This window comes from Numida meleagris, chromosome 10 (assembly GCF_002078875.1).
Source record: "Numida meleagris isolate 19003 breed g44 Domestic line chromosome 10, NumMel1.0, whole genome shotgun sequence".
NCBI classification, from domain to species: domain Eukaryota; kingdom Metazoa; phylum Chordata; class Aves; order Galliformes; family Numididae; genus Numida; species Numida meleagris.
The window spans coordinates 7,405,944-7,430,059 of record NC_034418.1 but is presented as its reverse complement, the minus strand read 5'-3'; positions in this window follow the sequence as shown (position 1 = coordinate 7,430,059).

The window sequence follows — 24,116 nt, the reverse complement described above, 5'->3', positions numbered from 1 at the left end:
CACTCAGTAAACTAGAAACATAAATACTGAAGAAAAGAAAAACCTAACACTTGACATTTCAGACGTTGACATTCAACATTTAGCTGTGCTAATTATCAGGTTTCACACTGCCGTATACTGAATTTCAGTAGATGATTTCTCCCACTACTATTGCCTTTTCTGATCACCTGCATATCTTTTCATTAAATATTGGCAAGTACCAAATGCAGTGTAAATCATTTCATAGAAAACCTTTAAAAAATGTTGGGACTCTGTGATCCAATATCAAATTCCAGGGGTCTGTTTTTTATTTTAAAAAAAACACAATTTATAATAATGTACTGTATATAAACAAAAATTTAGTCAACCATATATGAAAAGAAAAAAGAGCATGTTTTTATATAACAATACATGTGTATCAGTTGTCTTCATTGGTGTTTTGAAAGTTTTCTAAAATACTCACTAAACTGGAAATGCCTCCTAGCATCACAAAACAGAAACAATGTCCAAGCGCAACTATATGAAAGTCAAAACAATTTAGTGTTACTGTAGCAACACTTTTACATTTCTAGACTTGGACGTTAATTTTAACTGTGAATCTTAACACTACATGAGTGTACCTTCACACAAATAGACAGAAGCCAAGAGAGCAATTTGGAACTGAAAGCAGAGCTTAATCCGTGCAAAATCCTGTGTGCTAGTAGTACACATCAGCAACGTATTTAGCATGTGTGTACAGAACATGAGATGATGCAAACTCTTCCTGGTTTTTAAGTGCTACTTAATGAAACTGCAATAATAATCAGCATACTGATTTACTGATTATCAGAGGGAATGGCCTCAAGTTGTGCCAGAGAAGGTTCAGTTTGGATATTAGGAGCAATTTCTTCTCTGAAAGAGCAGTCAGGCACTGGAATGGGCTGCCCAGGGGGGTGGTGGAGTCACCATCCCTGGAGGCATCCAAGAAACATTTAGGTGTTGTACTAATGGACATGGCTTAGCAGGAAATACTGGTGGCAGGTGGATGGCTGGACTGGATGATCTTGGAGGTCTTTTCCAACCTTGGTGATTCTGATTCTATTATGCACACATACGCATGCAGCATGTGTGCATTTCAGTGTAAGCTCTAGTGCAGCTGGACAAACAACAGTTTGAAGGTTATCATCTCACATAAAAGTGAAGAGAGCTATCTTTAGAAGGAAATTGCTTAAAGCCAGTCATGTTTGTTTATTTATGTTTTGTCCCTAAATGCAGGTTTTGTAAGCTTTCAGAAAGAAAGCTTTATACCAGAGTGCCTTCTAGTGGCTACGGAGCTACAAATCTCAGCTTGAAACAGAAATCATAGCATTTAGCTGATAATTATTCAGTAAATGAATCCACACAAAATATATGTTTATAGATACACTGGAAATATTTGATGTGTGTCAGTACAACAGTTTTCCATGGTAATGCTGTTTTATAAATAGAAGCATAATTTAGGGATTGAAAGAGGATACTTACCACATGAATAAGCAAGAAAGTAATAGATAAATACACAGTTCAGCTTTGGGAACATACTGTGTCTGGATTGCAAGTTTATGTCAGACGTTATGAATTAGCAATGTCACAATTTCATTGAATAATTCTATTAGCAGTACTTATCAGAATGACTTTTAACCATAGCAGCCACTTATCAAAAGTTTATGCAATACTGAGCCATTAAAAATGACACAAGTTTATACCTGATTCTGCTTAACAGCTTTCAGACACCTACCCCACAGCAGCTCAAGGACACTGTCTACTTTGAAGAGACTGCAGAACCAGACCCGGCATCAGACTGGTACTGAAACGAGGCACATCAAGTACTTTCAAACAACTTCCTCAGGCATGTCAAGCACTACACCCAATAATCAGCCTTGAGGCTACAAAAGTATTACAAGCAGACCTTCTGTCTTACAAAGTTGCAGGAAGAAAAGGAAGCTACTGGTGAGGGTAGGGCAGATACGTGCTGCTTGCCCTAACCTCCAGCTTAGCTCACGAGCACTGCATTGCATTGAAGTCACTTCATCAGATGCCTTTTTCTCCTCTGAAAGCATATCAGAACAGAGAGCAGGAGGTATTGGGAAACTGTGTCCTACTCAAGGAAAAACAAAAGAGGTGATGCACTGAAAAGAAGCTGAACTCACTTAAAGGTTTTGTACACATTTTGGAAGAGAAAAGTAATGGTTACAGAAGACCCAGGGAGACGGCTTCAGTGCTTAGTTAGGAGCGATTCAAAGCCAACAGTAAATTAACAGAAGTTACAGAAGATAAGCAAGCTGTGCCTTCCAAAAATCACTTCTGTGACTGGCACCCAATAATCACACAGATCACTGCTAATTACCTACATTCCAGAAGTAAACACTGCCAGTAACATATCTCCCAAAGGAGACTTCTCAGGACAGTTTTACACCACAGAATTTGTTTCTCTCACATAATCCTGCAATTAACTTATTTACATTTGCTGAAACACATGATGAAAAGCTCTAGTAATTTATGGAATTATGCATGTAGATAAAACCTGAGAATTACAAGCACCAGCCAAAGCATTAACCCTGTTAGAGGGCCCTCAGGCAACCTCTGAGCAAAGCACCCAGCAGATTGAAAACCCTTTTCCCTTTTTCCTCAGGTGCTCCCCTCAGGAGGCTCATGCCAGCATCGTGGGCACGCGGCTGCTCCCGCACCCTGGTGCTGCCACACCTGCAGGCTGGGCCCCCAGCAGCTCTGCTGTTGTGATACAGACTGCTCAAGTCTACTGTCAAGACAAATCCATACCCAAGGAAGCAGACACCAAGGGTTTCTGTGGGATTTACCTCCAGTTCCCACGTGTGCCCAAAGCTACAGTTGAAGCCTGGCAGTGGAGAGGCCATCACCTGATCCATAAGACTGTCACAAAACAGCATGCTGTGTTGCACATGTGTACAAAGCCTTGGGAAATATCTAATACGTAGCCACACCTGCAATTCCTTTCTCTCTATTCCACGCTGCTCATCAGGAGGATTACCATTTAACTTCCCCACATTAACATGCGTACTGGTGTTTCCAGATCCCTCCTAGGTAGAGGAATAATCCCAAAATGAGTTTTCCATACTAGGTAAACACTTTACTAAAAGGAGAGTAATCAATCCTCTCAGTTTCTCCTCTTTCTCTCCATTTCTTTGTAAGCTCTCTCTTTCCCCTTTTCTGTTCCGCCAAAACATTATCCCCCAAAACAGATCTCAAACACTCTACCTAAACCAAAAGAAAAAGCCTTCAACAAGGTTCTCCTTAGGTGAATAACATACAAATGAGGGTAGATCCAAACTGAATTTCCATTTAGTTCAGCTAATGAACAGGAAAAAGGTTGATATTGTTCACATTTTTGAAAATTATAGAACAAGTCAGACCAAGGAAATAGCTGCACTGGACCTCAGGACCTCTAAAACTCTTTCCTGGGAATTATGAACTCAATGTAGGCCAAGCATGTTTTTTTTTTTTTTCCTCCATCTTTTCACTGTAAAGTAGCAAGAGTGAATTGGAACTTTACACACTTATTAACCTTTCAAAAATAATTTCTAGAATGAATGGCCCTTATCTCAAACAACAGTAGACCATATTAGTCACAGATGGAAAGGGAGTTATTTATCAGTGAGCTTTACAGTCATGTAGTACACAGCTTCTAAGACAGATTTCTTAAAGCTTTCTAGAAAAAGAGGGAAGGGCAGGAGGTACTGCCCTTCTAAAATTGGCAATGTACTCCTACCTTCCCTTCTTTTTGCTGGTGCAATATAGTTCAGCACAACACATGAGCTGTTTGTGCCAAGTTCCCATTTGTAAGACAAGAGAACATCATTTACCATATTTAGTGGATTTGTGAGAACAGATAATGAATGTCTTCAAAAACCTTTAAGATCAAGCATGAAGATTGTTTTTTTTCTCCTTCCCTTGCCTTCAGCTTTACTGGAACTTCCTCCTGCTGTGTTGGTTACCACCAGTAACTTTCCCAGGAGGCTTTCTGCTCAGAAGCTTTTCTACCATACCCTTCCTGATTATCTTGCAAGCTTGTGCTTCTTAAGCTAGAAATAATTGTGGTGGATCCATTCCACCCTACAAAGTGCATGTTAACCAGCTGTTTTGTAGAGATGCTAATTCCTTAGTACTTTATGCAGTATGTGAACCAGATATTTCTGCATAGAGATTTGGTCTTTTTCATTGTTGAAAAATACCATGTCAATAAAGACATTCTTTAACAGATATCAAGTCTTGAGGATGGGGATTTTTAATTTTATATCTACAAATTTATATCTAAGCTTCATTTCTGCTTGACACCTTGCTTTTATATTTCATACTTGCAGCACATCATTGCAGCGGTAAAATGCTTAAGAACAAGGCAGCACTGTGACAGATTGTGCTCTGGTAGCAATGAGAGAGCTTAAGAGTGTACTGGTGTTTTGTGATCATTTCATTTCAAATTCAAATGCCTCCTAAAGACTGTTTTCTCATTTGCTTCAACACATACAAATTGTAGCAAAGTTCTTCATGTACCTGCGCGTATGCCGTGTTTAGTTGCATGTCATGATTAACTTGGAAGCTACCATAAAAGACAACCTAGAAGTAACAGTTTGTTTCTATTAGAGAAAGCAATTACATTGAAAGAAATAAAACTGTACATAAAACTAAGAGTCATAATTATAGATAATTCTGCATTTTTATGAAAGTAGAAATAGTATTTAACCAGGTAAAAAGTTTCAGCTAGCCAGCACATGGATTTGCAACATGATAACACAAATAAAATCTGTCCTTCCATAGCTTCATTGAGGAAGAACAACACTTCTACAGCAGGAATTCCCCAAAGATTCTGGATTGGGTGGCGTATTTCCCATATCAAACATAATGAAATGTTTCAGGTCATTTAAAATGGAAATAACAGCACTGGCTTTCTTTACTAAAGTAACTGATGAAATCTCAGCTTTATGATTTTGCTCTTTATCAACATATTTTATTAAACTGCTTCATAAGTAGTCTTCCTCGCCTCTGAAACGAGCAAAATCTCATTTTACTGCAAGTAGTGAATCAATGGAATCAATATCCACTTCTGATTGCTATCAGGTAGACAGCAGTTTAGCAGAACACTTGAGCGTTAAAGAGTAAGCCTAAATCTCACTGGAGACAATTATGTCCTCGCTAAATTTAAACTGGAGAAAATGGCTGTAGTACTTCCATAAGGCTCATAGTAAGATTAATAGTATAAGATAATAATAGAGTAGCTTGGACACAAAAACACGTAAGACAAATATAAAGTACTACTGAATAGGAGTGTGTAATATAAGAAAAACATCATTAGTTCAATCTCAAACTTGAACACACGGGTTTGCTTGTATGTTTCTGGAAGGGGTAACATGTTTTAAAACTACTCTTTGCTACATAACAGCCATAGTACTACCTTGATCTCTACATTCCCACCTCAATTTTCATAGTGCCTTTTTTCCTAACTGCAACTTGTTTGCTAAAACAAAAGAATAAATATTTCTGTATGTTATTTCCTCAAATACCTATTCTATTCTCTTTGAAAAAAATAGTAGACTTGAAAGGGAGATGTAAAGGCAATGGAGTTTTATGTAGTGTTATCAGATAACCTTCAGGATTCTCCTATTCCTATAAAATTCTGCTATTTGTGGTGAAATCTGAAAGCAACCAGCTACAAGACAGCCTCATTTTACCTGAGAAGACAAACACAGTTGGAAAGAAAAACAAAATCCCAAATATTTCCCTCCTGCAGAATTTTTGCTAATGTGTTCACACAGGCTTTCAGCTACAGTAAAATATTTACAGAGTAACGTAGTCAACATTCAGCATTGCATGAACTTCTATGAGATATTATCTTTCCTTCAGATATAAAAATATAAATTTAAGCAAGTCAATAATCTGTAATTTACTGCTCTCCTAAGAAATAAGTTTCTTAGGTACACACTCACAGTCTTGCTTCAGTAGGGTCTTCGTATATGTAAGACTAGAACATGGCCTAAGGGAAAGCTAGTTTGTAACACAGAAGTAGCGACACATGACAGCAGATGCAATATGTACAAAAAGCTCTCTCTTATGAATATTCAGGCTTTTGTAGGCTTCTAATTTCAAGTCATAATATATATTATCATACTCAAAAAAAAATTCAACATATCAGGATGAGAAACTTGGGATTTTAGGCAGGGCAGGAGTAAATTCCACTTAGAAAGATGAAGATGTTAATCTTCAGCTTAGCAACACATTACGTAATAGTTTTATAGTTCTGCCTATATATTTGAGTCCTAAATGTTTAGAACCGCATCCAGAGGAGGTGTTGGGCAGGAACTGCAAAACTGAATCCCACTTCCAAGAATGTCAGTCCTGTACTGTACAAAGTGAGAAAGAAATAGCTTTACACATAAGTGGCCATGTACCGTAAGTACTATAACACAGATGGCTTTAGAGTGCCTCTGTGTTGTGCAAGCAGAGGCTCAAAGCTACACTCCCCAAACACACTGCATATTCTGAGACAAACTCAGGGGCATGGCAGGACAAAGTCCCTTGCAACCCCTTTCAGCAACATGAATAAGCCTGGGAAAGCCCCAGACAAGTACAAATTCTTATAGCCTGTAACTCCTTGTCAAGACCTCACACAATTAAAACACAGATGGCTTCTGAGTATTATTTAGATGGAGGGCACAGACAAAGGAGTATGTTGTGCTTGAGCCTATTACTTGGCTCATCCTCTTATGATCAGTCTATAGTTGATACAGGCCCAGAGAACGTACCAACACTCAACACCACCTTGGAAACACTGTTACTCTGCACAACTTAGCATATGCCCATTTTCCATGTCTGAGTGGCACAAAAGGTCTTTCCCACAACAGACTCTGCCTAAAGCATTTATCTATAGAGGCTACTGTCATCCTAGCTCTATTTTGCATACTGCTGTTCTACGATATGGTTTCTCTCCCATAGCAAACATAGCTCAAAGTTTCCTCATTCAAGGCTGAGTAGAATGTTTCCCCAGAGAATTCCAGACACTTTGTGGCAGATTTGCACAGAAGCAACAAGAATAATCAGCTGATGTACACTGTATTTTACTACAAACTGCTGATTGCAGTTTATCACCACTGACCCTCATGTCGGAGCTGACCAGAGCTCTAGCTGTGGGAAAGTTCTTTAGTGAGAAGAAACAAACGCAGTTAGATACAGCCAGCTGTTCGTGTCTTTCGAAATGAGAAAGTGAATGTTACAAACAGCCTGTGTAGAATTCCACATTATCAGGCAGTCCTGCAGCCACAGCATTTCAGGAAAGACTCTCTGAATTGTATCACTGCAGCTATTTATCAGTCATAACAGGAGTGAAAAACAAGACAAAAACTCCAGAACAAACAACCAGCACAGAAAGATTTTGTTAATTCCTTCAAGTTTTCAGTTATTGCTGCTTTCAGAAAGAACACAGAATTCCTAAGGACACAAGGGCTTGGCACATTTTGTGTAAAGCAAAAAACAATTGCCCTTCAAATAGGTTTCCAGGTTATAAGAGCTCTATCCTTAAGGTTTCTCTGTTTTTCTCTGAGGAAAGAGAACATTAATTTTATTTCAGTCTAAGATTTCACTAAACTTACCTTTCAGCAGCCCCTAAAATTAATAAAGTGTTCAGCTTTCAGAGCCCAGGAATGAAAAGACATTGTCAGAATCTCTTCACTCTTTATTCTTTGCTTGAGGGAAGCAGGAAGACATCTCTGGATAAGAAAACACTGTAAGACACTTTTGACCATTTTACTGCCAAAATGATCACGACTGGCAGAAAATACGTCTGTTCAGGGCAGTACCAATGCATTTTCCATTCTTCCAGTTGATCACTAGATGTGTTATTTATTAATGTTTTCACAGAACTCTGCGCATACAAGATATTCATGTGTCTTGTGCAATTAACGTCACATTACCTAAGAAGAAAAAGTTTCTCAGTAGAGTGCAACTCCCACCTCACATATCACACATTATTCTATACAAGCCTACTCATGTAACAAAGACCTAGTTGTGATGACAATGCACAAGAACAGTGAGCCCTCCCACACAAGATGCTTAGCTACCTTGTCTACTTGGCACCCTAGCCCCTGCAACCAAAGCCAGCAAGAGCAATTTCTCAGTAAAATCAGTTTCTGCTGAAAAACAAGTAACATTAACATCAGGTGAGTTTCAAATACAGAAGCTACCCAGTGTTTCTTTAACATAGACCCAAACCCAGCTTTAAATACATATGTACACTGAAGTATTTCATGGTAACTTACACCCTAAGTTGCTACACTTCTAAGCCGGGTAGCTTAGAACTAGCCAGTTTAAGATCAGTATCAGATGTTCTACCCCTTCGTTATTTTGACACCTGCAAAACACCGTCTCAACAAATTACACCATCTTCCAATCCATGTAGATCTTCAGCAAACTATTAACACACCTATTTGATTTCCCAGATTCTTTCCACACCCAAACAATTGTATGATGCAATTACACCCTACTTTGTCATGATCTGGGTCTAGATCTGGATCTAACGGAACAACTAGAATTTAACAGATTGCATTAATTAAAACAGATTAATCTGTGCAGTTCACCAAGACTCATGGTTTCACAAAAAACAGAAAATAACATGCCTGCAGAATCATATCACTCTGGAAGTTCTCATTCCTAGTTTGCTGTTAGCCAGCATTCTTACAGCTCTCAACTAGAAGTAGCAGCTTCCAAAATATTTGCAACTCTGTTAGAGCTAGGATAGGAGAGAGGAACTCATCTTTTCCTTTCTTTCACACACACCACAGACTGTGGAAGCACAGAAAATCCACTTCTTGGCATAAATCAGGATGCTAATGATGCCTGTGCCTTTATCACAAAAAAGGGAAAGGTGTTCGAAGAGTCCAAAGCAGCAGGAAGCTGAGAAGGAATTTGTATTGTCATCTTTGGCACGTTATAGTGCCAACACTGAAAGGTGTGCAAGAAGCCTCAGTGATCACAACAAAACTATAAGAGCTCCAGGGAAAGAGGTGAGAATGTTTGCCACTGGCACTGCACCACATGACCAAAATAATCCAAGAACACTGGACAGTGTTAGTCCTCCAGCAAACTCATCTGTCATGTGCTAATCCTGTCTGGATATCAGGGCTTTCACCCAAGGTTGTTCTTTTTTAAATAGTATTTACATTATATTCTTCCACCAAAAAAAAACCAAAAACCACATTTATCTCTGATTTTCTGGCATTGACTTGTCTTTGCTTTGTATGTCTGTAGCTCAGAGTATGGTGGAGTCCTGTCCCATACGGTGCTCTAAGCTTTACTAAATTGATTACAATTGAAAGAGATAGTTGTTTGACTAATCCTTTTTTTAAGCAGAGCTAATGCAGATAAACTGTCCACAGAAAGTGGTTTTAAGTATCCAGTGCAAGAAAAACCTTGTAATAAAAATTAGCAGTGGCATCACTACATATCATCATCATCATCTAATGTGTTGTGTTTTTTGAAAACAGAATGAAAATTTGCAACTAAAAATATGCTGTTCTACAAAAAGACCTCTATGGGGCTTAACATCCTCACGTATAATAATATAAGGGAATGTGAAGGAAAACAAGGGAGTATAAGAATTTAGGAGTATTTTTCTTACTGATGCTTTATGTCATCTTGGTGATATCTCATAGTGCGAGTTCTGTGGCCCTTGGCACTGCCTGGGTATTTAAATACATCTGGCAACACATCACACAAATTCACATCAATTTTAACTGCTTATGGTATGGTCCTTGTAGCTTTCATCTGAAAGGTTCTTGCACCCTGAAGCCCTGTAATTTTTTTTTGCCTTTTGTCCAAGTGAGATTTGGAAAGGCAGTATTTCCATACTAAACGCTGCAAGTATAGGGCAACAGGTTCCTTCTGGAGTTTTAAAAGCAGAAGATGGGCACAATAAAAAGTAAATGAAGTTTCATCCCTTTAATATCCCATGAGAACAATACCTTTTTCCCCCTTTTCTTCTTTTGCCATAGAAGTCACTCCTACATTTGGACTTCCTCACAGCAAAGCCTTTTCAAGAGAATGAAGGACGCTCAAATAAGATACTTCCATGGTACTATTATGCTTTAAAAATTAATTTGAAACATACACACATTTGACATACGTTCATTCTAAAGCAATATTGAAACAATTAAAGATTTCACTGAAAACAGAATCATTTTGATAACATGAAGATTAACTAAAATTCTTAATTGAATTTCAGGCCACGAATGTATTCTAATTGAATCACCTTAAAAGGTGCTAAAGGCTAATGCAGTTTCTGTATTAAGAAAAATGAGATTAGGTTATTAAGAGAGAAAACAGTAGCAGGAAGGCTTTTGATTTTTCGCTACACATGATACTCCAGTTTCTGGCCTGCTAGTCAGATTTGGCAGGTAAAATAACTGCACCCAGCTCACCTGGCAGAGATTGGAATAATTGATACAGCAGCACATGAAGCACAGCTGTCAGGCAACCCTTTTTGCATTCCAACAGAGACAGGTGCTTAATGCTGTAAGCAAATGCCTCAGCCACACCGGCTGAGCATAAATCTTAAGTATGAAGACACTGGCTGTGCAAAACCCCATACTGAACCACAACTGAAATGAGGATAAATGAAAATAAAGTAAAAAAATATAAACTAACAAAACCTGCCCTCAACTCTGCTCACTGTATGAATATAGAGGTTAAGTATAGACCAAGCTCAGCTTCTGTTTACAAAGGACTTATTTCACATTAATACCAGGTAGCATTTCTATTTTTAGAAGAAACACTTTGTGCAAATACAGTTCAGGTTCTGGACTGCACACACGCATTTTGCTGTAAGCTGCATTACCTCTTTGAACTCAAGTAGCCCATATGGAAAGGTTCTTTCAATTAGGAAGGAAGCACAATAGTGAAAGCATAAATTCTCTTCATCTTTAGTCATAGAGTGTACATCAAATCTTTTTTCTAAATTAGGAAGAAATCAAACAGTAAGGTGCAGCTCACCTTCCCAGCCAAAGCTCCATTTAAAGTTATTTTCAGTTTTGTCTCTAGGCTACAAGACAAACGTTTTTGCGAATGGGTCACTGCCTGATTTCTAGCTTCTTCTGAATGTTAATCTTACAGGTACACAAATACACATTCACAGAAAACTAAAACACTTCTAAATCCAAACATTCTCTGTGTTTGCTTGATAATAAAAATGTTATGTTATGACTACCTACCTTTAAGTATTTGCTACACATGGAATATTAGACCAAGGTGCAATGCTCTGAACATCCTGAACGCAATTGTTAAGAGCTCACAAGCAAATGTTGTAAAATGTTACACTTGCAACAAGGGGTTACTGTAACACAAGGGAAAGCCAGCAATGACAGCAGAATAATGAAGTCCCAAGCTACAGCAAGTGACGACTTGTTCAAATGCAACAGCCATGAGCACAGAAATAAAGGAAAGAAGCTGCTTACCTTCAGAAGGCCTCAGGTACACAGGAACCTCCAGAGAGATGCCCTCACCTCCACTGCCACCCCTTAAATGAGGTCTGGGAAGGGGTGGATCCTGGCTCCAGCCCTTCCAATCACTCAGGTTCATTGCATGCACCTGAGCTCCCCTGGGTTGGCCCTGCCTTCCTACCAGGTGCTCCATTACATTCAAGGCATGACTTAGCCATTCTGCTACATCCACTAAGTCCAGTTGGCACAAAGCTCATAAATTAGCACTATCTGGTATCATTCAGAACCAGACTTAGGCAATTTTACTCCTGAAGTCTCCCAGACTGAGGTTTCTGGCACCTCTCTGCCTGTGCCTCATCTCCTTTCTATGAGAAAGCCTCTGCTTTTCAAGTTCCTAAGTGCACAAAAGAAACCTGTCCCTTCGGTCCCAGTTACACAGCTGCAGCTGCTAGAGTGAAACAGATAAAGCACCAACATCCAGCAGAGGCACCTCAGAACCGGGTTACAAATTTCCTTTGGGTTCATGCTCTGCTAGGGGCAGAAAGGTTTGCTAGCATGTAGAGCAAAGTCACAACAATGATTTAAATTGGAGCTGAAAGATACCTCTTCGTTACCTGCCCTGCTAACTGAAACTCATCTTCTACCTTTGGTGTACATGCTTTATGAAAGTCTCCAAAACAATGTTTACGTCCCTCCTCTATAGGCCTCTGGGCCCAGTTTGATGCACATTACTGAGATATTTATATATATATCAAAAAGAAAAAAATTTGGACTGTCCACAAAGACATACACTTGAAATTTCCTAATTCCTTTTCAATTCTAATTTTGTTTTCTAAACATAGCCAAATGCATAAAATGAAAGAGATGTGGAACACTGGAATGGCTATTGAGTCATTACAAACTCTCAAGGCAGAACACGATATTTTTCACAACTACATTCCAATATATTTAAAAAAAGACCATGCAATGGATTAATTATTAAACCACAAATCTTTTAAAAATACTTCCTTGTTTTGTTTTAAACATGGCCTTCATTCTGCTTTCCAGGAAAATTCATGGTCAAAGAAATTATTTTCAGCATAGGTGAGCAAATGAACAGAAATTGAGTAGCTTACTATAACAAAAACACCAAGGTTTTGTATTACATGAACAGTTTACCTTAGCAGATGGATGCAAAGGACTAATTAATAGGATACATTAAAAATAAACAGAAGCCTTGTTATACTGATTAGTTCTTGCTAAATAGATTGTTACATATTGATGAGTATCTCACTAGCTGGTTGAAGGCACAACAGCGAACACCTGCAAAATTCTTTCCACACTGCTACAAGTCTACAAGTTCATTAAATATTCATTTCCTTGCCTTCTTTCTCCTCCAGCAGCTCACAGTCTTCAGACTGCATCTATTTCAAACCCTCCAAAGATATTCCTGGATACAGGCATGAAAGGCATGAATTGAAGCCAACACTGCAACATTAATCAGTACGTTTGTCAACACCTCTTGTTTAACTAATTTCTATATGAAGACTTTAGTCCAGCTTTGAGAAAGATTCTCACTCCCAACTCATTTCATTTTTCATGTACTTTAGAACACAAAGAAATCTATCAGCTTTTAAATCTACACGTCTTACATAAATGTTTAGCAACTACTACTTTTTTCAGAAAGAATTTTTAAGGAATTGAAAGCTAAGTCAGCAGACACATAGGCATCTAATTTGACTGAAACATACTTGACAGTCCACTGCTTTTTGGAGACACTGTGATGTTTATTTCAGAATGCACTGAAATAAACATTATGCCTGAACTTAGCTGGACTGGTATCAGTAAGAGAGAGCATCCATGACAGCCATCACTTCAGTAATGCACCATGTGTTTGCACCAAACTGAAAGACAGTTCAAACTGGTTGTGCAGGGAAGATTTAGGTCCCATGACATTTCATTTCATCTGGAATTTGGACAGGAATATTAGTTTAACTGTCCTATGCCAGTAGAAATTACATTACACCAGTGTAAAGATTTTGGGTGAAGACTGAAACATCTTCCTAAGTTATTTGTCAAAGCATTTTGACAACTGCCTACCACCTGCAAGAACGCGCTGTTGCACACTGAAATGCAGCTGCAGTATCTAGTTACTTGAAGGGGTGACAGTCTTTTTAGCAGTCACCAGACCCTAACATCTACTACTATGCTGCACACATGGCACACACTGTACAATTGGCATTGTAATTTAACTCCCATGCACTGAATGAATATCATTTTCAAACAGTATCTGCATATGGCAAGAGCTCTGAGAAGCAAGAACACACAAGCCAGCAAATGTTCCTCAGAACACACAAATTTTACTGTGGTGAACAACAGCAGTTCAGAAACCAAGAATACATCAAAGATTATTACACTATCTGGTATTTTTAGAAAGATTCTTATTCATATTTAAAACCAACACCCCCCCCAAAATCTTACATAACATTCCTTTTCCCTTAGCATAGCCTGCTGGCCTAGCAGCAAAATGCCAACCATAATACTCTTCCATGCTAACGGTTTAGACTTTATAACTGGAAAAGCATCCCTGCTGAGAGAAGGGAATGTGACAGATGGGATGAGATATTGCAGTAACCTTACTGACAAAGCACTAGGCATGTGAAGGAAGTTCAAAATCTATTTGCATTTCCCAGTTGAAACCTGGAAGCTTGATCGTAAAGTTATTCAGAAAGAAGTTGTCTACAGCTTTGAAAATGTAGGTGTGACTTTTTTTGCTCCTGTTTCCTAATGAAGATTTACAACTTCCACTTGGAAAATAAACGAAGTTTATAAATTATATTCATACACTAGGATAAGATTAAGAGGCCTGCAGCCAAGCTTTGGAGCATTGTAAGAGCAGGCTATTTAAGGTATTGAAATTGGCAGCCTTTTGGGATTTAATACAGGCAAATGCTTCAAATAGCTTGTTCATTTAAACTAGTACTAAGAAATCCATAGGCTTCTGCTGACAAATTTGTATTCAGTTTAAAGAGACAAGTAAATGGCTCACTACATTTATTGCATATTTTATTAAGACACTAATTGGTTTTGGTTGATCAAATGTTCACAGATGACTCACTAGTGTCATGTATTGACACCAAATGCTCCTATCCAGAAAATGGGGACTGATTAAAGGATGACTTCATCTGATCCCAATTCTTCTACAATCCTTTCATATGACCTTGGGAAAGCCACTGTACCTCTCTGTTCATGATTTGCTGTTTACTTCTTCTACTCCACTTCGTCAGTCTCGTCTATTTCAAATATAGAAGCTACAGATCAAACTGTAACACAAACAATAAAAGCCTTGAAAGAAAGATATATAAATTACTGTGGAAAGACAAAATAAAACAGCAAATGACTGGCATGCTAACAACTGCATTCAGTGGTACCCTATACACCCAGGTGAAGTAATGGTCATTGTTCCTCCATACACTGGAAGAAAATTCTAATCTCCTCCCAGATGGCCTTCCTGAGGGGAATGGACCAAAACTTACATCTGCTCTGCACTACAGGCTTTCTGACAGTGTGGATTATCTGAGTATATGCTTTTAAGAAAATACTTTTTAAGGACACAAGTCTCTGGAGATGCAGATCACATACATGAGAATTACATATTATTGCAATTCACGGAAAAAGAGAAAAAAAATGCAATAGTTATAATCAAAGAAAAATCTTGTCGTAGTTACAACAGTATGGTTGATTGCTTGATTCCAGAAACCTGAATTTTTAAGAAAGATTTAAAAGATAGGACTGATAATACTCATCAAAATGCAGATACAGAGGGTATTTTTCAAAATGAATAATGGTAAACATGAAAAAAAGCAACCAGCCAGAAAAAAAATTCGAGAGGGTCATTAAAGAACATGAATGCACTAATAGTGACAGATGAGGCTGGTATTGCTGAAGGCCTGAATAAGTTGTTTGCCTTAATGTTCATGAAAGAATTTGGAGCACATCCTTGAGACTAAAATACATATTCACTGGGGAAAGTGACGCAGTGAGGCAGATGTTTACTATTCCAGAGCTCAAAGAATAGTCCAGTAATTAAGGCAACAGAATGCAAAAGAAATTAAATAACTTGAAAAAGTAAAAGATCTTCACCTTGATTTCCAAGAGCTTACTGATAACAGGAACAGGGAGAACAAGAAATTTCCAGTGTCTGTTTCTCAGTTTCTGTGAAGACCTGGCCAGGTGAGATGTGCTTAAATTACTGTGAAAGGTTTAGCCTATTTTTTTTTTTTTAATACCTCCAAATGGTAGTGGAAAAATATTCCGTCCCCTGATGAGCAAGAAGAAGATGACAGTATATTCTCTTTAGTCTTCTATGTAGCTATTATATCCAGCAACATAGCAATGATAGACAATAAGCCCACCTAAATTGATCAAGTAGCATATATTAAAATGTCTTTCAAGTTAATCTCTAACATACACATTAAAGAGTCTAATATTAATGGATGCCAGTAAAATAAGCCACTTTTCTAACAGAGCAAGATATCACACTGCCACTAAAAACTACAATGTATAATTTTAAGGAAAATGTGTAAGATCCTATGGTTTGGTCTAAGGTCCAGGAGGAAAGGCTGCTCTTCACTAGCTCTAAACAATACACAAGAATATTCATGAAATAGGTTATGCTTTGTCCATTACTGACAGCAAATACTATAGTAACTAACATAAATTTCCTTAAGGAAAGAATTGTAACAACTAGCAAAGCAGTAACAAATTCATTCAGGAGGATTTAAAATTTCAGGTAATTAAAAGTTCCTACTGTCAAAAATAAGGACTTTCTTTGTCATGTAGCAATTAAGCCAGGATTTGAATTGGCCAAGTTTCACCAAATCCCTACGGGGACACACTTATAAATGCAAGATAGATTTTTCAATGTCAAAAGTGCACTATGAGACCTTGCAAAAAGGTATTCCTAGTGTACATTTCTGTTAGGAGACTATGACAAAACACAAAGAGTAAATAGCTCAAAACATTGCAACAGATAACATGACATAATTTAAATACATCAGGTAGAGGAAGAAATCTGAAAGGACTAATATGCTCGTTTGAACATCAACATATATACTGGAAAAGAAGAAGGACAGTGAATAAAACAATTGCTCCATTGAACTTACTCCTTTCCAAGGAGAAACATGCTACAAAAGCAGAAAAAGAAACACTAGGAGAGAGACCTAGCCCACTCAGAAACAAAATGGCTGAGATGCTGGCTAGGAGTTTCTCACCTGTTAGCAAGGAGTACAAGACAACAGCTTTTGCTATTTGTATTCTTTTGAGAAACGTTAGAGACCTCACTTATCTAACTTCATTGAACTGGCTTCAGGAAAGAATAATTTATCATAATCTTATGATGAATTTTAGACAAACACTACACTTTCTATTGAAGAAGAAAATGACTTCTGTTCTATTTGTGAATGAGCAAGGTCATTCAGGAGGAGATCATTCAAGACTTTCAAGCACATTTCAGCAGGAAAGCCATATACTTCCTTATTCTTTGTACTGATTGCAGCACTGATCCAAGAGAAATATCTGCTTGAGCATAAATTCTACAGCATTATCTTCTTCTGGTTAACATTCTGTATTGCCATTATTATGAAATGCTTTTTTCTAACCAGATAGCTATAATAAAAATTTTAATTCAATCTAATGTGTTACAATTAAATGTTATCACAATAAACGAGAAAATAAAGCCAAGACCATAAGGACATCAGGACTTCTGCGGCACCTTCTCCCAATTATAGGGGCAGAAGAAAGGACTTGTCATGGACAGGAAGAAACTAACTTTCCCCAGACTCGTGAAATACCAGGAAGTTCAAATATGACTGACTTTATGTGCAGAAAATGTACCTTTTCATTATACAACAGTAAGATGCTTTCCATTGCACTGTATGCAGATGAGACATCTAAATGAATTGTCATCTCAGGCAGTATCTATCAGGATTTCCTACAGTGCTCATTCATAGTGGGCAAACAGCAGAATTGTATAGAACAGAGAAGGTATGGCTGCTCCAGTCCCACTGTTGTTATTAAATCCTTTCCCAAGTAAAGACTTAGGTCATTTGTCCATGGATATGTGGGTCATTTCAACTGGGTACTTGTTTAAATTTAACCCGCGCAGAAGAAAGCAAGCATCTGTACTCATCACGCTCCTCTCTTAATTTGTAGGCAGGTTTCAGGCTACAAAGCCTGTCCTATTTACTTGTCCATAATTACCAGTGCAACGGGATCACTGGTGGATGGTCCCCAGCAGCTTTGCAAAGAACTTTCTCATGCTGTGAACTAGCAGTTGTTTTCCAGGAATAAGGTTCAGTGCAAATCTGCAAAGGATGTAGCTATCATCCACTCATTTTAAGTCCTTTCTTCCATCAGAACTCACCCTACGCAGATACTTGACCAGTATTTTTTTACTATTTCAGTTAGTGACGTTTACTCTGTGCAGGATGTTGGTATGGCTCTCATTTCTGCATAGTAACATGAAAGATCCAATTGTATTTTCATATATAAAATTGTCTAGCTTGACAGGATACCATACTTTTTTTTTTTTTATGTCCACCCATGCTTCCTGATGTTTTCACCTTGATTTAAAGCACACTTTTAAAAAATAATTTTAAGGTTCACATTGCAAGAGAGAAGGAGAACAAAAAATACTTGTGCTTGTGACATAATCTTACAGCCTTGCACACAAAAATGACTGCTGCAACTTAGAGGAACCGGGAAGCAGAACAGTAGAGCACTCAGGTAAATGCTTTACACAGGAGGAATATGTTGCACCTCCCAGAGGACTGATTGATGGAGAGTTGAACTGTCTGCGTGGAGATGTTACACCAGCATGTTTCCTATCTGAAGCAAAACGCAACGAAATACAAAGCCTCTCCCATCGTGAGCTAACAAATTTAAATCAGCCTCCTTTGCCTGTTGCTATAGTAACCAGCTGCAGGAAGGGCTTTGCAGAAATTTCAGGCAAAATCTGTATGAATTGTTTATGTAATCACAGATCACCACATGAATAGAAAGAACTCACCGTATCACAGGAGAGACATGCTTTACTGGCTGCATTAGCAGAACAGATGTAATACATGACTGTTACTAATAAAGCAAGAGACCGAACCTTCACTATGCATACTTAAGTTACGACACATCATTACTCACTGTTCAGAGACATGAAACAGAGCGTTCTGTCCATAGGACTGTCACTGAAGCATGTCAGCATTAAATTCATCCTGAATTTTGTTTCTCTTAAATGGTAAATATTTTCCAAAATTACAGTTGTTATTATATAATTGTAGAGTTAAGAGAAAATAGAAGTCATGGGAAAGGAGCAGCTCTAGATGCTCCTGCTTGCATCTAAGAGGATGCAAACTAGGGAAGTTGTAGCTATTTGCCTACAACTGAAATGCAGTTTTCACAATATTGTAGATGTAAAATAATGCTCATTACAAAGAAAAAGCATCTAATGAGAACCTTAATTTCAAGAAAGCTTTTGTTGTTTGCGTTCTTTTTAAGCCTGTGGCTGAAGAACTTCAGAATAAAGTTTAGTTTAGCCTAGTATGCATCATTCTCTGTTCTATAGAGACAGTAACAGATTTGGTAAAAAGCCAGAGAAAACACTCCTCAAAACAGCCTTTGAGGCAGTTCACACTCCTATTTTAATTCTTTGCACATTTGGTACCTTACATTCGTTATGTGGCTATTGGGACTTTTTTGCGTTTTTTAACTACTTAGTGACACAGCTTCCAGGTGAGCATCTCACGGGCTGTAAATGATTTCATCGTGTCATTGCTTCTATTTCTTTTAAAGAAATCAGACCGGTGCACAGGCCAAAAGGATGTCTCACTGCTTTGCTTAGCAAGAACGTGAGCTCTTCATAGACCCCAGCTGAAACTGAAGTTCTCCACCTCATTAACCCAACTTTCCTTGAGAAACAGAAGGAGCATGCATCAATTATGCCTATACTCAGAGGCAAAACAGCCTGCTTTCTCCCGATAAAATTTTTTTCTTATTTGTTTGCTATTCTGGCCTGAATTTTCTATCTCCTTAGCGAGGTGCTAAGGAAATTCTGCTAAAACCCGTTTTTCCCTGTTCCATTTGAAAGCATCAATTCTTTTCCCCAATTATGATCCAAATAGGTGCACTAGTGCTAGGAAAAAAAAAATAAAACCTGACTACTACTAAACCAAACTGCATTTGTGCCTAATATCCTTATATGCTTTTTGTCTGGATTTGCATTAACCCACTTGGGGTTATTTTCTACTCCATTAGTTAATTTATTTGTTAAATTTTATTTCACCCTGAATATACATTCATGTACTTATTTAACTGTAAATATATTTTTAATACGAGTTTAAATTGCAAGGCTCTTCCTTCTTAAGGAAAAAGCTTAAGCATTTCAAGGGCGGAAATACAGAGAATTTTTGAACCATTTAAGTATACAGCAGTAAACTACTCCACTAACATTAGAGGGAAAATAAAAGAAACAGATGCTAGTGGCAGAAATCTATTCCATACATTTCCAATGGATTTTTGTTTACTAGAACTGGAGACTAAAAATTACAAAGTTTTTCATGAAACTTATTCATTTCCTAAAAACAAACTAACAAAAATATTTAACAAAACATTACAATGAACATTTTAAAAAGTATGTTTTAAAAGTAATTTAAACATTTTAAAAGTAATGTATTGTGAAAATTTTGTGGCTTTAAGAGGGAAAGTAGTTAGTATCTAGTACTATGTTTACAATATACCTGTGGTGGGTCCTGACTGGCTGACAGCTGGGGCTCCCTGGATTGCTGTTCTGAGGCAGTTTCTCTGCAAGTACTTCAGGTGCTCTCTCCACTGCAGCATTTTCTGCTGCAGGAAACTCATCACCAACAGTGCAAGAGTGAGATGAGACCTCATGGCATGCTCTCGATCATGATAAATTAAAGAAGTGCTAAGTAGTGCGGGGTCCTTTGTACAAGCCACTCTAAGTGCAACAGATGAGAGCACCTGCCTCTTGGTTAAAACTACCACGTCACTCACTGTAACAAAACAAAGGATACCAAAGTACACGATCCTCTGCCAGTTCCCTACCCCTCTTCCTCCTCCTTACCTTGTATGTGGATCTTTCGGGTGCCCTGCTTTATGTACTTTGAAATGATGGGTCCAGAAATGGATCTGACCTACTCTGGAAAAAGAAATTTAACCTATAAAAACACAAAGATAACTTTTTTTTTTAAGTGTTATTAAAATTTGTAACAGGTGGGGAAGAAATAGTGTGAAATTGTATTGAGAATTACTAATAACAGATACATACAGAAAAATAGAATTAGCTATATATAGCTACTATACAAAGTTCTGTCATATTAACATTATTACAATTGCAAAACTAAGAGAGTATGTTTCCTTATTATAAGATAGAGCCTAGTTTAATCTGGCTATCCAACCTGTAATGCAATTATATTCTAAGAATCCAAACACTCCATGAAACCTAACGTAAGGTACATTCTGAAAATGTTTCCTCCATTAGCTATTTTTGACGTTAGGCTGGGAAAAGAAAGCGTATTTCATCATAATAAAGGGCCCTTACACAGATCATCGGTCTCAGCAAGATTCCTACTACATTTTATGTACTATAGCACATGTTTATCAGAGTGAAAGATAACTTCCTCTACGCCTTCCCTATAATTTCCCTCATAACATTAAAGTAGTTTAATATTTCCCACTAAAATAGCAATACAAGAAAATTCTGTATAGCACTAACAAAATAATTATTGGTTTGTTCAAATTACACTCAGTGAAGGAAGACAAACGCATAAAATGTTCAAACTTGAAAACAGGAACGTAACATTCTCAAACAGTAGAATTTACCATGCATTAAAATTTGAAATTGATTTGTCATTAGGAGTAAAAATACAAGTACTTCACATACCTAACAGTAAAGACAAAAAACTCGTGTTCATCTGCGCGTTTTTGAGCAAATTCTTTATTGACTAGGAAGAAATTGCAATTTAAACAGTGGAAGAGTCATTTACTAAATCACTTCACTATTCAACAAATAGCAAGAGTAAGCCTGATGTATGTGGTTGAAGAGCCAGTGTAAAAACTATTATAGTGGAGTGTCCATGTATAAACGGACACTGGCGATTTCAGCTCCTCTCTCCGAATCCAGTAAATTTAATTAAAATCAAGGACCTACCCACCACAAGCCAGTTACGGGCTTGTTTCATATAAAAAGACAACGCAGAGCTTAACTGAAAGGTAGCGTATTGTTACAGGACACAATACCAACAAGAAAAACATGGTTGTCTATGAAATCACCCTAAGAATGGAAATGGAGTATAAGACACATTGGAATGTTACGTGCTTAATGTAGTCATGTGTCGTGCAGCATGTTTCTCCTGGATCAGGTAGCACAAAGTTCTTTAAAGATCAAAAGAAAAGTGGTAAGAAGTAAAAAATACATATATATATATATACTTTCAGCAACTCCTACCATTCAATTTTAAGGCCAAAAGTGTTTTGCGTTTCATCCCTATATTTCAAACAAGTCCAAAAAGAATGCACTTCAATAAACACAACACTTATTAGGAGTTCTGTCCACTCCCGGAGTCAAATATCAACACCCAGAGTCAAGGAAAGGATAGCATGCTCTCCTAGGCTGCTTTGTGATCTAGGATCAAGGTTTGCAACACCCTCCTCTTTTTCTGCATTTCTGCCTTGCTTTTGGTGCCTGTTATCAATGTATTGGGATGTGCTGTCAGCACAACACATCGCCTGCCTTGTGGGACCAACTGCCACTAAATCCACTGGATTCCAGATACATTTTAATGCACTTCTTTTTACAGTTATTTTTTGAAAAGGAGTTGAAGATTATCAGATTCTTACCACAATCGTCATCACAAAAACAAAACGTTTTTTATGACATGCCATGATGCATTCAGAGTGAACATACGATACAAAATGAAGAACTAAGGATTTAGTCTGTCAGCTGAAGAATACAGAAAAACAACAAAACAAAAGAACACCCCAAATAATGGCTTTCTCTTAAATTTAAAAGAATCCGCTGTGTTTAGTTCACATCATTATTCAGCAGAGCAGCAGTAATCACCTTTGGATGCATTCCCACAGCTCCCTGCCTTTAGGAAAATAGAAGATGTATCACACAGACTCTCTTTCCAGTACTTACTGGTTATTCCTACATGCACACACGTATTCCTGTTGCAGGTGGTGAATGTCAGCTTAGATCCTTGCCCTGTATTTTATTTTTATATACAATTAATATACAACTCTGCCTTGATGCATTTATATTGCACTTAGAAAACTAAAAACTTGAAGAAGCCAAGAGTCACAAGTAACTTAGAGATTAAATTTACCTCAACATTTTCACACGGGTACACCTAAAAACTATTCAGCTTATTACAAGTGGATACAGTAAATTAGATTTTGTTTTCTGACCCACATGGCACAAGCTGTAGTTTTGCTCATGAGCACTCTGAGGCCTACAAATATCCTCTGGTTCTGAGACAGCAGAGCAGTGCTAGTTGATTTCATCTCACGTAAGAAAAATAAAATTCTTTTTGCCATTTGTGCTATATTATAATGCCTTAGAGAAGAATAGAATTGTGCTTCAGAGGGGAACTTTAGAGAAACAGCATCATCAATTCCAGCCTGTAGAAGTGCTTTACAAAACCCTGTATGAGGGGAGAGCAGAGTGCAGAATTGGCCATTGCTCAAGGACCTTGAGAAGCAGGAAGGCACAGAAGTGCCAAACACGGTGATAGGAAAATACGACAGGAAATATCACAGGACACGCTGAACTAATTTTATTTTCTTATTGCAAAACATGAAAAATACTGTCTGTGGCAGTCAGGCACCTCAGAGGACAGGTAGAGCAAAAATGTTTGTGAAATAGAAGAATTAACATCACACATCACCTTCCAAAAGACGTTTTAGTGCTTTGCTTTGCTTCCTGGGAGGAAAAAAAAAAATTCAAGGGAAGCATGTATCTGTGAAAATATCATCTTCCCCGTTCCATGATGCCATCTGAATGCGTGGTGGCTTCTGGTCATTCCACTTAATGCATCAATCTGCCTGCAATAACTGTTTCTGTGATGTATTCAATTCACTATTTCATCTGTGCCTGAAAGCTGGCAAGAAAATGACAGTGCAGCCTTGAAAGAAGCACAAAAGAAGTGAATAAAGGAGAGATGTAATTAAGAAAATAAACATGTAACGTGCCAAAGACAGATGAAACTACTGGTTAGGATTACAGCTTGTGGGAATATTTCTAAAACAACCACCTCATCTGAAGATGAATGTGCTGAAGTAGAAAACAGATGTAAGGTCAAACTCCACAAAATGGGGATGGCTCAACTGAAAGTTTGGTCCTTCAAGGCTCAAACGCCATCAAGAATTAAACCACAATTTTATAGTAGAATTCCTGCATAAAGTCTCATTTTTCACACATGGCTTCCTCACCTGCTGTCAACTCATACAACAGCATCACCATTGGCATATGGCACAGGAACAGACAAAACAATGGTGATATTGAAAGAAGAATATTTTAATTTCTGCCTTCATAAATTAAAAGCTGAAAGTAAAAAGGGCACATAAGAAGCTGTCAACAGAAGCCAGCTTTAAAATTAATTGCAAGAGAAAGAA